Source organism: Macrotis lagotis, chromosome 1 (assembly GCF_037893015.1).
Source record: "Macrotis lagotis isolate mMagLag1 chromosome 1, bilby.v1.9.chrom.fasta, whole genome shotgun sequence".
Classification (NCBI taxonomy): Eukaryota; Metazoa; Chordata; class Mammalia; order Peramelemorphia; family Peramelidae; genus Macrotis; species Macrotis lagotis.
The window spans coordinates 200,573,012-200,587,696 of record NC_133658.1 but is presented as its reverse complement, the minus strand read 5'-3'; the positions used below and the strand labels follow the sequence as shown (position 1 = coordinate 200,587,696).

The following is a 14,685-nucleotide window of genomic DNA, read 5'->3' as shown; positions in this document are numbered from 1 at the left end:
TCTGTAAAGAATGTGGTGGTAGTAGTTTTGTAATAGTAATCATAAAAATCCTAATTGTGGTGGGCGGCTAGGTGGCGTAGTGGATAAAGCACGGGCCTTGGAGTCAGGAGTACCTGGGTTCAAATCCAGTCTCAGACACTTAATAATTACCTAGCTGTGTGGCCCTGAGCAAGCCACTTAACCCCGTTTGCCTTGCAAAAACTAAAAAAAAAAAAATCCTAATTGTGCTTTTATAGTTTAGATCCCAGATATTTTATGTGCATTTTACCATCTTTTTGGATGACTTTTCCCCTATTTCTTTCTATTGGAGTTTGTTTTTAATATTTAGAATGCCAGTGATTTCTTTGGGTTTATTTTATTTATTTTGATACTTTACTGAAGTTATTTCAAAATAATTTTATTTGAATTTCTGTGGTGGTAAAGTATGCCTTCATATTGTTATTTGTCCTTAGTTCTAGAAGATGACCATGAAATCAGGGAGGTGATGCTATGACAAGCACATGAATTAGATTTGAGTGAGAGATTTCTGTGCTAAGTCATCAATCTCCCTTTCTCCTTCAGGGCTTTCTGGATCCAGTGGACAGACATGAATCAGGACAACTGGAGACAGCCTGGATGTGAGGCAATAAAAGTTAAATGACTTATCCTAGTAAGTATTTAGTATCTGAAGTTAGATTTGAACCCAGGTCCTCCTGATTCTAGGGGCTCTATCTACTATACCATTTATTTGCCCCATCTGAATATAGTGATAATTTTGTTTTTGTTTTGCCTATGTTTATTTTATCAATTTTTATAATTTTTTTCATACCCTAAAATCATAATGTAAGAGAACTTAGTTGAGGGAACTAGGGATATCATGGTATGAAGCAGAAAGGTTAAACTCAAATAGACACAGATCCCTGTAGGCCCTAATACTGTTTTAGAAAACCATAAATTAATATTGTATATGTTATAATATATATTTTTGTTAAATATTTCCCCATTTTTAATCTGATTCTAGACCCACTTGGAAATTTGGCAGGCAAGGTTTGACACTCTAGCCCAAGGGGCTAATGATAAACAACATTTTCTAAGTATTCAAAGGACTTCATGTGGAAAGGGGTTATACTTATTCTCTTTGTCTCTAGGAATAAGAATAATGGGTGTTAACTACATAGAGGCAGGTTTTGTTTGAGTGTAAGATCATAGGAAAATAGATTGAGAATTGGAATGAAACATAGAAACCATCCAGGCTAACTCCCTTACTTTCCAGATGACAAAAATAAGACCTGAAAAGGTAAAGTAAGTCGCCCATGGTCACACAGGTAGTAAGTGACCCAGCTGGGTTTCGAACTAGACCTATAACTCCAAATCCTATATTCTTTCCACAGTACCACACTTTCTCCAGGTATAACACTTGCGAACAATTGAAATTAGAAATGTGGCACACATTCCATTCCCCCACCCCCAGCCCTCCTCTTTTTTTTTTAATCTGGATATGTGATTTCAATGGTGGAGGGAACATCTGATGAGGAAACTTTCTGTTTACTCATCTGTAATGTATACAGTCTTAGACTGACTGGGGTAATGAGATATTAAATGTCTTGCCCACAATCACACAGGCAGATCATATGAGTAGCAGGACTTAAACCTAGTTCTTGATGATCTGAAGTCAGATATTTCCTATGCTATGATGTCTCCTACTGGGGATATTTTAGGAGAATTCTTCATTAGATTCAAGTTGGACTGTGCAACTTCTAAGTCCCATGGAATTCTGAGAATCTGTGACTGATTTTGTGAACTTGAAAATCACTTTCTTGGGCTTTTTTATTCAAAGACAGTGAGTAGGCACTAAATTGTGATTTGTGGGGGCAAATATAGACCAGTATCTACTGAAGGTTATGGAAATATGGAAAACAGGGGAAACAAGAGTCTCATCTATGACCAAGAAGACAGTTCAGCCTCCACCATGGCAGAAAAGACAGTAGAATAGAATTATCTGCCTGACAAGCATACAATGACTGCTTGGCATGCATTGCAATAAGGGCAAAGTAAAGAAAGGAAGTTTAACTAGTATAATGTAGGAGATGTAGAAGGAAGCACACATACTGATGAAATCATAGATCCTTTGAAGCACTGAAGTCATTTCAGAGAAGATTAATTTGAGAAATCAGTATGTAGCTGGGTAAAAGTGAATTAGATGGAGCTCTCCTCTTCAGAATGTTTCTGCCAGTATGGGTTAATGAAAGAAGGACCTTCAGAAATAACAGTAACAGGTGATAACTACCCAAGTGGAACTTTTTTTTTATTTAATATTTTACTTTGTCCCCAATTACAAGTAAAAATCATTTTAAAAAATTTTAATTTTTGATTTTCAAATTCTTTTCTTCCATCTCTCTTCCCTCCTTTTTAAGAAGACAAGCAATTTGATCAATTATACATATGTCATATAAAACATATTTTCATGATAGTCATTTCATTAAAGAAAACTGATAAAAAAACAAGAAAAAATAAAATATATATTCTTTTTGAACTACTAGAACATTGTATACAATAACAGCAATATTATATGATGAAGAATTGTGAATAACTCAGCTATTATCAGTAATACAATGATCCAAGACAATTCCAAAGGATTAATTATGAAGCATATTCTCTGCTTCCAGAGAAATAACTGATAGGTAAAATATAGATTTAAGCAACTTATTTTTCACTTTCATTCTTTTTCTCTTATTCAAATCTTCTTTTACAAAATGACAAACATGGAAATACTTTACATGATTGCACCATATCAGATTGCTTAGCATCTCAGGGAGAATTTGAAATCAAAGGATCTAGGGGTTTGAATGTTAGTTTTGCAATTTTGTCCATTATCATAAAATACCTCAAGTACATTTGAACTGGCATTCCTTCTCATCTCCTCCTCTTCCTACACCATTTTCCCCCATTAAATGTCCTTCCATGAGCTTTCAGCTTTAATAAAATGATATGATAGTATTTGTGTGTTCCAGAGGATTAGAGTCCTTCAAAACTTTCTTGTTTGATGTTTTTAAATGCATAAAAATAAAATATAATTATAAAGGAAATAAATTATATGACTTAGAATCAAAATATTCCATGTTTAGAAACCCTATAGGCTAACCTCTTCATATTTACAACATTGTCCCTATACATAAGAAAATTTAGATTCCAAAAGGAAAATTTAGATTCCAAGGTCACATAGTTTATATCTGAGCCTAATGTGGAACTCGGGTTTCCCAGCTTTAGTTTAAATTTTGCTTCCAGTTCAAAAACTTCTTTAATAGAAAGAAAATTCAAAGGCTTTTTTTCTCAGTCCTCACTCTCCTTGACCACTCCGTGGCTTTTGATAATTGATTAACCTTTTTCTTTCATACTTTATTTTCTCTAGGTTTTTGAGGCACCACTCTCTCCAGGTTCTTCTCCTATCCATCTTAGTACTCCTTTTCAGTCTCCTTTGGTAGATCCTCTTTCAAATCATGCTTTCTAATTGTAGATATCCCATGGGAATCTGCTACCCTGGTCCTCTTTTCTTCTCCCTCTATACTATTTCACTTAGTGATCTCTGGATTCAATTATAATCTCTTTGAAAATGATCTTGACTCCACCTATCCTACCTCTCTGCTGACCTCCAATATCATCATCTTCAGCTGCCCTTCAGACACCTTGAAAAAGATATCTATGCAATATATACCCTTTTCCTCTCCTAATTTCTCTATTACTGCTGAGTGTTAGAGCTCAAGCTCTTAAACCAAGTATCATCTTCAACTCTTCCTTTACTTTCAGTATCATACTCAATCTATCGCCAAGATTTATAGAGTTCTTCTTTGCAACATCTCTGAAATCTGTTCCTGTAAACCAAGGCAGATGCTCTCTTGAAAGAATTTAGATCTATTTCCTCAAAGCAGAAAAATACCAGGATAACCCAAAGAACAGTTCTTGTTATTTAAATCTTCCTTTTCTCTAAAGGGAAGTAAACCAAAGAAAGAAAATATCTGTAAAATTATTGAGCAGGGAAAGGGGGGGAAAAAAAAGCCCATGGGTTCTGTCCAGCCTGTGCTGAACAGGATTATCAGGTAAAGGACAGGAAGAGTTTTAAACAAAGGAAGGCAAAGAATTGAGGGGGGGAAATGGGCTTAGAAAGGAAAGAATCAATGAGCCCTTCCAAGGGGAGGGAAGTGAAGAAGGTGTCAGGTCCTTTGATATACAAATCAGAAGGCATCCTCAATGATAAGCAGTTCGTAGTTCAAGTCTTCAAAAGGAGATGTTTCTTGAATTGAGATATTCTGAGAGTGCCTAAATGAAGTTAGGGGAGTCTCTTGATTTAAGGTTTTCTCCAAAAATCATAAAATGGGATGTGTCTATAGTCTTATAACCTGCTGTCAGGAAAGACTGAAAATAGGATGGCTCTTGAAGGACCATAAACCGCCAAATGGCTCAGGGTCTGTCTGCTTCAAAGCTGGTATAATCTTAATTGGCTTCAGAATTGCTGATTTTCTTCATGTCCAGCTGAGGTTACTTTCCACCACCACAAAGTATATCAATCCAATATAGCTAGCCCTCTTACAGTTCTTCTGGTTTCCTAGATAATTGGGGGTGAAAGGGTTGTGAGGAGAGAACACTCAAGCAAATCAAGGTATGCATTTTCACCTTTTCTGATATGGGTGCAGACCCTTGTGCAGACCCTTCATCACTCACACCTCACACTTGCATTATTTAAATAACTATTGGTGGGTGTGCCTTCCTCAAGTCTGTCCTCACTCCAATTTGTGATGTTTAATAACTGTAAGAGTCATGATTTCTGAATAATTAATCATTTTATTAATAATACAATAATTAATAAAAGAAATCAGTGACATTTTTAAATGCCAAAGACCCCTCATAGAGCCCACCTAACACTTATCTGCCCTTGGAAGAGTGGACAGTTCCAAAGGTGGCAATCAACTCTGATTGGTTAACAAGTAATGAAAGAGAATGCTTATTATAATGAAAGGTGGATACATTCTGAGAGGGAATGTGATTTTGATTATGTTATTTATTTCCAAATTTAGCCCCAGTCTTAGACAATCTAATCAAGGAATTTATCCCCACTCAAATCTGAATAGAACATAATGGGCTTCCTCACTTGACTGGAATTGGAACAAAACTTTTCATTTATTTTTTGGCACTAAAGTATTTCATAGCCTATCCTCCTCTTACCTTTCTAGTCTTCTAATACCTTAATCCCTGCTTCATACTCTTCCATCCACACCAACTCCTGGATGTTTCTTGAACAGGACCCTTCATCTCTCAGCACTGGTCATTTCCTCTGGTTAGCCCCTTTGCCGAGAATGTGCTACTTCTCCATTTCTACCTAATACTTTTTCTGACGTTTAAATCCTAGCTAAAAATCCCATATTCTTCCTTCTTTTAATTATTTCCTATTTATCCTAAATATGTTTGTGCATATTTGTTTGCCTTGCTCTCATTTAATTATAAACTCCTTGAAGGCAGGAATTGTCTTTTGGGGTTTTTTTGTTTTTGTGTTTTTGCAAGGCAAATGGGGTTAAGTGTCTTGCCCAAGGCCACACAGCTAGGTAATTATTAAGTGTCTGAGGCTGAATTTGAACTCGGGCACTCCTGACTCCATGGCTGGTGCTCTATTCACTGCACCACCTAACCGCCCCTAGGAATTGTCTTTCTATTCTTTTCCTATGCCTAGCACAAAATGCAGGGCCTTGGCAAAGACGTAAGACTTCAAATCCTAATGGTGATATTCCCTAACTTTGTGACTCTGGGGAAGAACTTTCCCGTCAGAGTTGTAATTTCTTTCTCTAAAATGAAGGGCTCTGGGGAATGGCTAAACAATATAGTACATGAATACAAAGAAATAATATTGTTCTATAAGAAACCATAAATGGTCTTACTCTAGTGAAGCAGGGAATGACTTACAGGATCTGATGCTGAGCAAAAGAAGCAGAACCAGGAGAACAATAATGCTGTCCATGGTGAGATGATCAGCCTTGACGGGAGCAGCTCCTCTCGGTTCAGAGAGCTAGGACAATCTCATTAGACCGGGCAATGTTACCCCCTTGCAGAGGAGGAAAAACAAAACAAAACTAACCCTTCAGAATCTAATGAACACTTTATAAAAATTCTCTTATGTATCTCTTTCCCTTAATCCTAATTAGTCATACTGAAAATGACTAATCTGTAAACATGTTTATCAAAAATATGTATGTGTGTGTGCAATGTTAACCTGATTGTACACTGCTGAGGGGAGGAGGGAAGGGAGGGTGGAAGGAAATTTTGTCACTTAAAAATATACACATGCATATGGATGAAAAAAATAAATTTTAAAAGAAAATGAAGGAGTCATAACCTACTGGGGTTCTTAACTGAACATTTCTAATTATAATTATTTCAACATAATTGAATTGCTTTGCTGTCAATATATTTTATCCCATGTAATTAAAAACATCATTCTGACAGTTTCTGATAGGCTTCACAAGATTACAAGGGATTCGTGACATAAAAATTCTTCAGAGCCTCGGGTGCCTGTCGTCTTTAAGGACAGTTTAAGGTTAAGGAGATGCACCTTGAATTCGATGGCTCCGCCCCTTTAAGCCCCGCCCACCCCGTCGCAGCCCCGCCCACCCCGTCTCATCCGCCGCTCTAGGGCCGTATTTTAAGTTCGGGTGGGGCGGCAGAGGGGTGGAGCCGAGGCGTGGGGGAGGGGGCAAGGAGCATGCGCGAGCCGTGGAGTCGGAGGGCATCCCCGCGTCTACCGCCCAGGGTAGCAACACAGGCACGCGGAGCGCGCGGCAGCCAATCAGCCCGCGGGAGGGGGGTGGGGCCTCCCCTCGGGGACTTCCGGCAATAACCCGGCGCTGCTCTGCGGGGCTGCGGAGTCGGGCGCTTCCTCCTCGTCGGGCCGCAGCCAGGTAACCCCGAGGCGGCTCCCCTCCCTGCCCTCCCCGCCCCGGGATCCGCCGCCTCCCCGGGGTCCCCCCGCTCTCCCCCTTTGCCTCCCCCCCGGCCGGCTCCCCTCTTCGGCGCTGCGGTCGGCCTCCCGCATCCCCAGCCCGCCCGCCCTTCCCCTTTGTTCCCCTCGGCTTTCCCGCCCCTTCCCCGGGCAGCCGCCGGCGCCCCTTCCCCGGGTCCTGCGCGCCCCTTCCCCGGGTCCTGCGCGCCCCTTCCCCGGGTCCTGCGCGCCCCTTCCCCGGGTCCTGCGCGCCCCTTCCCCGGGTCCTGCGCGCCCCTTCCCCGGGTCCTGCGCGCCCCTCCTGCTCTCTGGCCTGCCCCAGCCCTCTCCTCCCCAGCCTCCTTCCAGCCTCCTTTGTCAGGAACCTTCCCCTTACGGGTACCCGCCCTCAGGCATTTCCAGGTGTATTTGTTTGCACCTTGTCTCCACCGAACTGTAAGCTGCTTGAGGGCAGGGACTTTGCTCCATAGCCCAGTGCTTAATACAGGGCCTGTGACGTTCTTGGCTTGACTGGACTCTTCCCCCAACTCACTGCTTAGGAAATGGAATCCTTTAACTCCTTACCTTTCCCCCTTACTTGTGGTGATTGTCTTCCTACTGTTAAACCGTAATTCTAACCACCTTTCTTCATCAGATACTGCCTCTTTTCTCCATCCTGTTAAAAACCCAGTCACAGAATCACATCAAGATGTTGGATCTGGATGAAACCCTAGAAAAGTATTTGATTTGGGTCATAGATTCAGTCTTCTTGACACTCCATCAAACTTCTCCCATTTGGAAAGACCTAAACAAGTCTTGACCCAGCTCACATGAGGCTTTCTTCCTGACCCAAGACATCATCTCTTTCCTCTCTTTTTGAGCCATCTTCCAAACAAGCCCTAAATAAAAAAGGACGCCCATCTCCTGACATCGCTTATATTTATTTTCCTCTTGAGCTTCTCCATTTTCAGGCAATAACAATGATTATTTCCTTTGCTTTCTTTAACTTTATTCTTAACATTCTGCCCTAGATTGAATTCTCTGTTTCTTTCCTTAATGAAACTCAGCCTTGATGTAAGCAATCTAGAAATAGAATGTCTTAAATTATTTGTATTAATTTATAGAAGAATTTGAGAGTTTATCTGTAATGAAAAAATGTCCTATATGATGTGGATTCAGACTTTTAAGAATGAGGAATGGTGTGACCTTGGACAAATCACTGAACCTTCCTGGATCCCAGTTTTCTCATCTGAAAAAGGAAAGGGTTGAAGTACATGGCTTATAATGCTCTTTCCAGACTGTGATACCTTTGAAATATATAGTGAAAAATTATAAACAATCAAAAATATATATATCTTCTCTTGGACATCCATAAAAACAACCTTGTTGCCATTATAATCAGTTGATAATGTTGTTTGTCAAACTATTTATAGATCATACCTTATACTTAGAGTTGTTATTATCTTGAAGAACAATATAATAGCTAGTTTAATGATTTTCAAAGCATGTTTAGTTGCATATCTTCCACCTAACTGAGAGAAAGAGATGGCAAAATATTATAAAAGGTTCAGAAAGCTTTTTCTTTTTTGAGGATTAAAGTTGCTTTTTGTTTGAATCACATTTTCCATTTCTTACTGTAAAAGACATTTCAAAGTCAATTTAATGAAGCTGAGTCAGTACACTGGGGTTTAAATCCTGCCTCCAGTACTTAAAAAATTGTGTAATTTTGAGGAAGTCACTTTCAAATTTACTTTTTCTCATCTGTAAAATGAAAATAACATTCACACTTTTCTACTGTGTAGTAGGATTGTTTTATGGAAAGTGCTTGGTAAGGTAAGCCTTCAAATATTACATAAATGCCAGTTATTTGTATTATTCATAATTTTAATTCTTATGTGTTACATAGTACTATGATAATATGGGTGCTAAATGCTGACTCTTATGATTTGAGGAAGCAAATGAGAAGGAAAATGCTGTCATATGGTTGAAGGATCAACTATTTTTTTTTTTGCTAAACTTGCTTCTGAAATGGACTTGTTTTTCTATCTATACTAGAACTCATCACTTTTACTTAATACAATACGGGATGTAGTTTTCCTCCTAATGATAAGAGAGCTCATTGCTACATTTAACTTGACATTATTTGCAATGAAATATGCAGTAGCCTCATTACAAGTAATTGTACAAGGCAGCTAGATATTTACCCAGCAACTAGATAGTTATACATATAATACTCTCTACCTGTATGATTCCTACATCTGCCACAGCCAGAGTTTCTCCAAGTTTATTAAGATAAAATTAATTTTAATTCTGTACATTTCCAAGTAGGGGCAGCTAGGTGGTGCAGTGGATAGAGCACTGGCCCTGGAGTCAGGAGGACCTGTGTTCAGATTTGACCTCAGACACTTAATAATTACCTAGCTGTGCGACCATGAGCAGCTTAACCCCATTGCCTTGCAAAAAAAATCAAAAAAGGAAAAAAAAAGGAAAAACTTTCCAAGTACCAGATACTGAAATTCTCATAGTATCTCAAGTCTAAAAAAAGGTTTTTAATCATTATATATAGTATTCTGCACATATTATAAATTTTATAAACTTTATAAATATTTGATAAGTTGTATTGTGAATATTCTAATTTTGTTCCTAATACTTAGGGAATGGAGACCAATGTCAGATCCACACTTTTTTTTCTCATGATGAGCTTAATTAAGGGCTTATGGTAAAATGAGGTTTTTATTTGAAAAGAATGAGGCAATACTAGAGGAGTTCTACCACTCCATGCCTCTCTTTCCTTTTGTTACTAAATTCCTTAAGAAGGCTGGTTTAAATGGGTGCTTTACTTTCTTTATTCTCAGTCTTATCTTTACTGTCTACATTCTGGCTTCTGATCCCATCCTTCAACCAAAACTACTCTCTCCAAAATCACTAATGACCAAATTTTCCCAAATTTCTTCCTTCTTGACCTCTCAGATTTCTTCTCTTTGATATTCTTTTCTCTAAGTTTACAAGATACTACTATCTCTTGATTCTCTTCCCACTTATCTTCTCAATTTCTATGTTGATGTTGTTAGATCTTCATTCAGGTCAAGTCCACTAATCTCAGATGTCCGTGTAGGTTTTTACCCTAAGCTTTGATCTTTTCTCCCTCTATATCATTTCACTTGGTGTCAGTTCTTGTGAATTCAGTTATGATCTCTTTGCTGATGTTTCTCAAAATTTACTTATCCTAACTTTCATAACATGTAATTGGGAAAGTAAAATAAAATTTCAAATAAAAAAATCTACTTATCCTACTTTTTACCTTTCTATTGACCTCCAGATCCCCACTTCCAAATGACTGTCAGACATCTTGAAATTTATAACCTTTAGACATCTTAAATTCAAATTATTCAAAACTGAACTTTTATTTTCCCCCAAAACCTTCTCTTTCTAACTTCCATATTGTTGTTGTTGAGGACTCTATCATCCTTCTAGTCACCCAGAATCACAACCTAGGTGGCATCCTCAATTTCTTGCACCTTCTTTCTGTTATGCTCCATTTTCTCCTCTCCCCTGTCACCACTCCTCACCTCACTCTTGGATTATTGACATAGCCTACTGGTTGGTCTTCTTGCCACAAATTTCTTCCTATTCCAGTGTATCCTCCACTCAGCTATCAAAGTAATCATTGTAAAACTAAGTTTCACCATGTTAACCCATCCTATTCACTAAACTTCAGTGGCTCCCTAGCACCTGTGTGTTAAAATACAAAGTTCTCTAGTTGACATTAAAAGCCCTTTATAATCTGTCTCTTGCCCCTCAACCCTCTACCTCAACATCTTTTCCAGTCCTTATACTCTTCCACATCCTCTGTGATCTAGTGACACAGATCTGCTTGCTATTCCTTGAATAGGACACTCTTATCTCCTAACTCTGGCCATTTTCACATCTATCCCCCAAAGCTTGGATCATTTTCCCCTCTTCATCTCTTCCTCCTGGCTCCCTTAAACTTCCTTCAAATCTTGTCTTGAGACAAGCTAAAATCCCACCTTCTACAGAAATCTGTTCCTGTTTTCCTTTCATTCTGATCTCTTCCCTCTATTGATTATTTCAAATTTATTTTGGATATTGCTTGTTTGTACATAGTTGTTTGCAGGTTTTCTCATTAGATTGTGAGCTCATTGAGAGCATGAACTATTTGTTTTAACCTTTCTTTTTATCTCTAGGTTAGCATAGTACCTGCCATGTTCACATAGCTGGTTCTTTTTTTTTTTTTTTTTTTTAGATTTTTCAAGGCATTGGGGTTAAGTGGCTTGCCCATGGCTAGGTAATTATTAAGTGTCTGAGGTCGGATTTGAACCCAGGTACTCCTGACTCCAAGGCCAGTGCTCTATCCACTGCGCTATATAGCTGCCTCTACATAGCTGGTTCTTAATATTTTTTGACTGATTGACTTGATAGATCTCTATGGCAGCTGATGGTTAAGAAATACTGCAATCACTTTTTTTTTTAAGGAAACAGCAGCCTTTGTCATTCTCAGCAATCACAGAATTTCAGAGTTGGAGAAGAGTCTAGATTCTGGGCAAGAGAGATTCAAAGGCCCAGAGATGCTAGAAGCTCCCATTGCATGTCAGATGTTGTACTGGATAATGTGGACACAGAGGAGCGTGATACCCAGTCCTCCTTACCATTTTGCTTGGTAAAATGCAACATATTCATGCAAAGATAAATAACTAAACAAGGTAGCATGAGCTCTTCTTTTTACTGGCTAAATGAATGATAATTCTACTGGAATTTGAAAACTAGGATTTTTGAGAGAAGGAGGTATTGAAAAGGGGTTTTTTTGGGGGGGGCGGGGCTTGTAAGGCAGTGGGGTTAAGTGATTTGCCCAAGGTCACACAGCTAGGTAATAAGGTCTGAGCCCGAAATTGAACTCGGGTCTTCCTGACTCCAGGGCCAGTGTTCCATCCACTGAGCCACCTAGCTGCCTCTGGGAAAGTGTTATGGAAGAAATGATGGGGGGGGGGGCTAGGTGGCACAGTGGATAAAGCACCCGCCCTGGAGTCAGGAGTACCTGGGTTCAAATCCGGTCTCAGACACTTAATAATTACCTAGCTATGTGGCCTTGGGCAAGCTACTTAACCCTGTTTGCCTTGCAAAAACCTAAAAAAAAAAATGACGGAAATAATTCTTTGATGGAAGGGGATGCTTTGAGATTTGGAAAGGGCTCTTAGTGGCTATTTAGTCCAACCCATGTTCACAAAAGAGATTCCTATGTAACTGAAAAGTGACTGTTAGGTTCTGTTTGAAAATTTCCATTGAAGTTTCCTTTTCAGCTCAAACACAATTTCTGATGATAAACCTTTCCAGATCCTCTCTGGGCATGCCATTTCACTTGAAATTACTATGTTTTTATTTTTTAAATACTTATCTGTTACCTATTGTATCTTCTATCAAAATGTAACCTTTAGAAAAGAGATTTCATTTTTGTCTTTTCATCCAAGCATTTAGCATATTGTGAGCAGTATGTACTTCACAAATACATGTTGATTGATTAATTCTGTCTCAAATCTTGACTTTGCAGTTGGCACAAGCATTTTTTCACTGAAGAAAGCAGATCTGATCAAAATCCACAGCAGCAATAACAAAACTATTTTGTTTATATTTGTACTAGAAACTTTAAGGTTTTGGGGGCTGCTAGGTGGGGCTCAATGGATAGAGCACTGGCCCTGGAATCAGGAGTACCTGAGTTCAAATCCGGCCGCAGACACTTAATAATTACCTAGCTTTGTGGCCTTGGGCAAACCATTTAACCCCATTGTCTTGCAAAAAAACCTTAAAAAAACACAAGAAACTAAGGTTTTAACTATGAGTTCTAAGGATGATTTAAATAGTTGATATGTTTAAACCATATCTATTTTTCTTTTGTGATTTGTGGCTACCCTTTAGAACGACAAAAAAAATTGATTACCCAAGTTCATACAAATTGCATAATTGGGACTCATACACAAGTCTTTTGACTTCAAGTACTTTCTGTGGTGCATTTCACAGAGATAGTAATTTGTCAAGGACACAAGATTTGCCATCCAAGAATCATCCTTAATTCTTCCCTCTTCCATTCTCTACCTATACTCAATCATTTGTCAAGTCTTGTTGATTCTACCACCTTAACACTTTTTTGCATTTGTCCTTCTTTGCATTTTCAAAGCCATTACGTTGCATCTTCCCTGGACTTCTGTGATAGTCTCCTAATTGGATAACATCACAGAATTTTTGCAGTTGGAAAGGACTTTAGCAGCATGTAGGCTCACCAGTCCCAGAAAGGAATCCCCATTATAACTTAACTGACAAGTAGCCATCCAGCTTATTCTTGAAGACCTCCTGTGAGGAAGAATTTACAACCTCCCAGGAAGTTTTTTCTGATGTCAAACCTAAATCTACACTGTAACTCCTACGTATTTCTGTTCTATCCTCTGGGAGCAAACAAGCAAACAAAAATAACACTCTTCTACATGTTATCCCTTCATATATGTGGGATGACAGCTTTCATGTGCCCCCGAATCTTGTCCAGGTCAAAGTTTCCCTTCATTCATCTTTTCCCTTTCTAATCTATCTTCCATAAGTCTCTTTAGATTGATACTCAAGAAGTTTTAGTGGCTCTCTATTGTCTGGTTATTTTAAAACATAAACATTTGCTATTTGTAATATGGAGCCTTTAAAATGGATCTCTAATTTATTTTTCTAGGTTGATTACATATTGTTTGCTCCCTCTTCATATTGTTCTAGCCAAACTAGTTCCATCTCCTGTTCTCATGCCTTTGCAACAGTATATCCCTTCCTAGAATACTCTTCTTACTTTCCAGGTCCCCTAACTCCTTTCAAAATTCAAATGCCACTTTCTATAGAAAGCCTTTTCTGATTCCCTGTTTGTGCTTTCTCCAAATTACTGTGTATTTTGCATATAGTTTATATTTCTTGCTCATTTCATAGCCTATCTTGTTGCCAAATCTTTTTGTTTCAACTTCACAATATCTCTTGTGTATGCACCCTTCTCTATACTAATACACAATCCCACACAATCCTGGTTTAGACTCCGCTTATTTGCTAAGATGCTTCCTCTACAGCCTTGGATTTTAAGATATCTGTTTTGATATCAGAGATATTAGTGATGTCAGTGGCTCCCAGTTCTCTTCTCTATTTAGCAAGTCTTCATGCTGTTACATACTACTTGTGTGACCTTGAGTGAAGTTAAGTACCATTTCTCTAAGTACCAAATTCCAATAAAATGGGTGGGGGGGGGGCAGACCAGATGATCCCTGAAGTCTTTCCCAGTTCAAAGTCTATGATCTTATAAACTTTGTGCTCTCTTTTCTGGTTCTTATTCCCTGACCCCATTCTTATATAGACCTGGGGTGACTGCTGACATAGATGTCTTTAACATTTTAAAATGTTCAGTATCTAGGAAACACACTTGAAAATATTCTTTGTAAAAATGACAGGAATAAATGAAGCTATTTTAAGAAGTTCTGTTCTATGCTTTTAATTGTCCTTCTTAGATTGTTACACTGGAACTTTCTTACAGTATATATTTTACAATTAATTACATGTGATTAAGAAAAATGTGCATTTGTGTGTATAGTTTAGCACTGGTGAGGAAATTGTCATTCATTTCCATCTGAATCTGAGACATATACAGGTATCTCAAAAGCTGTTCAAAACAAAAAATGTATTATTTTTCCTCAAGTTCATCACTTCTCTTAACTTTT

At 38.4% G+C, this 14,685-nt stretch overlaps 1 protein-coding gene and 1 long non-coding RNA gene across 9 annotated transcripts in view; one reads left to right on the top strand and one right to left on the bottom strand.

The window, feature by feature from the left end:
• The window catches only part of LOC141504509 (uncharacterized), a 28,241-nt gene extending 22,051 nt beyond the window's left edge, over positions 1-6,190 (bottom strand). The window contains exon 1 of one of the 3 annotated variants that reach the window (XR_012473393.1): positions 5,929-6,190. This is a non-coding gene — a long non-coding RNA (uncharacterized LOC141504509). The remainder of the gene's footprint in view (positions 1-5,928) is intronic. The other 2 variants (XR_012473392.1, XR_012473391.1) reach the window with 2 other exon arrangements.
• A 638-nt stretch (positions 6,191-6,828) lies between these two features.
• Positions 6,829-14,685, top strand: part of FBXO25 (F-box protein 25) — a 103,132-nt gene continuing 95,275 nt past the window's right edge. For all 6 annotated transcript variants that reach the window (XM_074209559.1, XM_074209558.1, XM_074209560.1 and 3 more), the window contains exon 1: positions 6,829-6,920. The gene's annotated coding sequence lies outside the window, so the exon portion shown is untranslated. The remainder of the gene's footprint in view (positions 6,921-14,685) is intronic.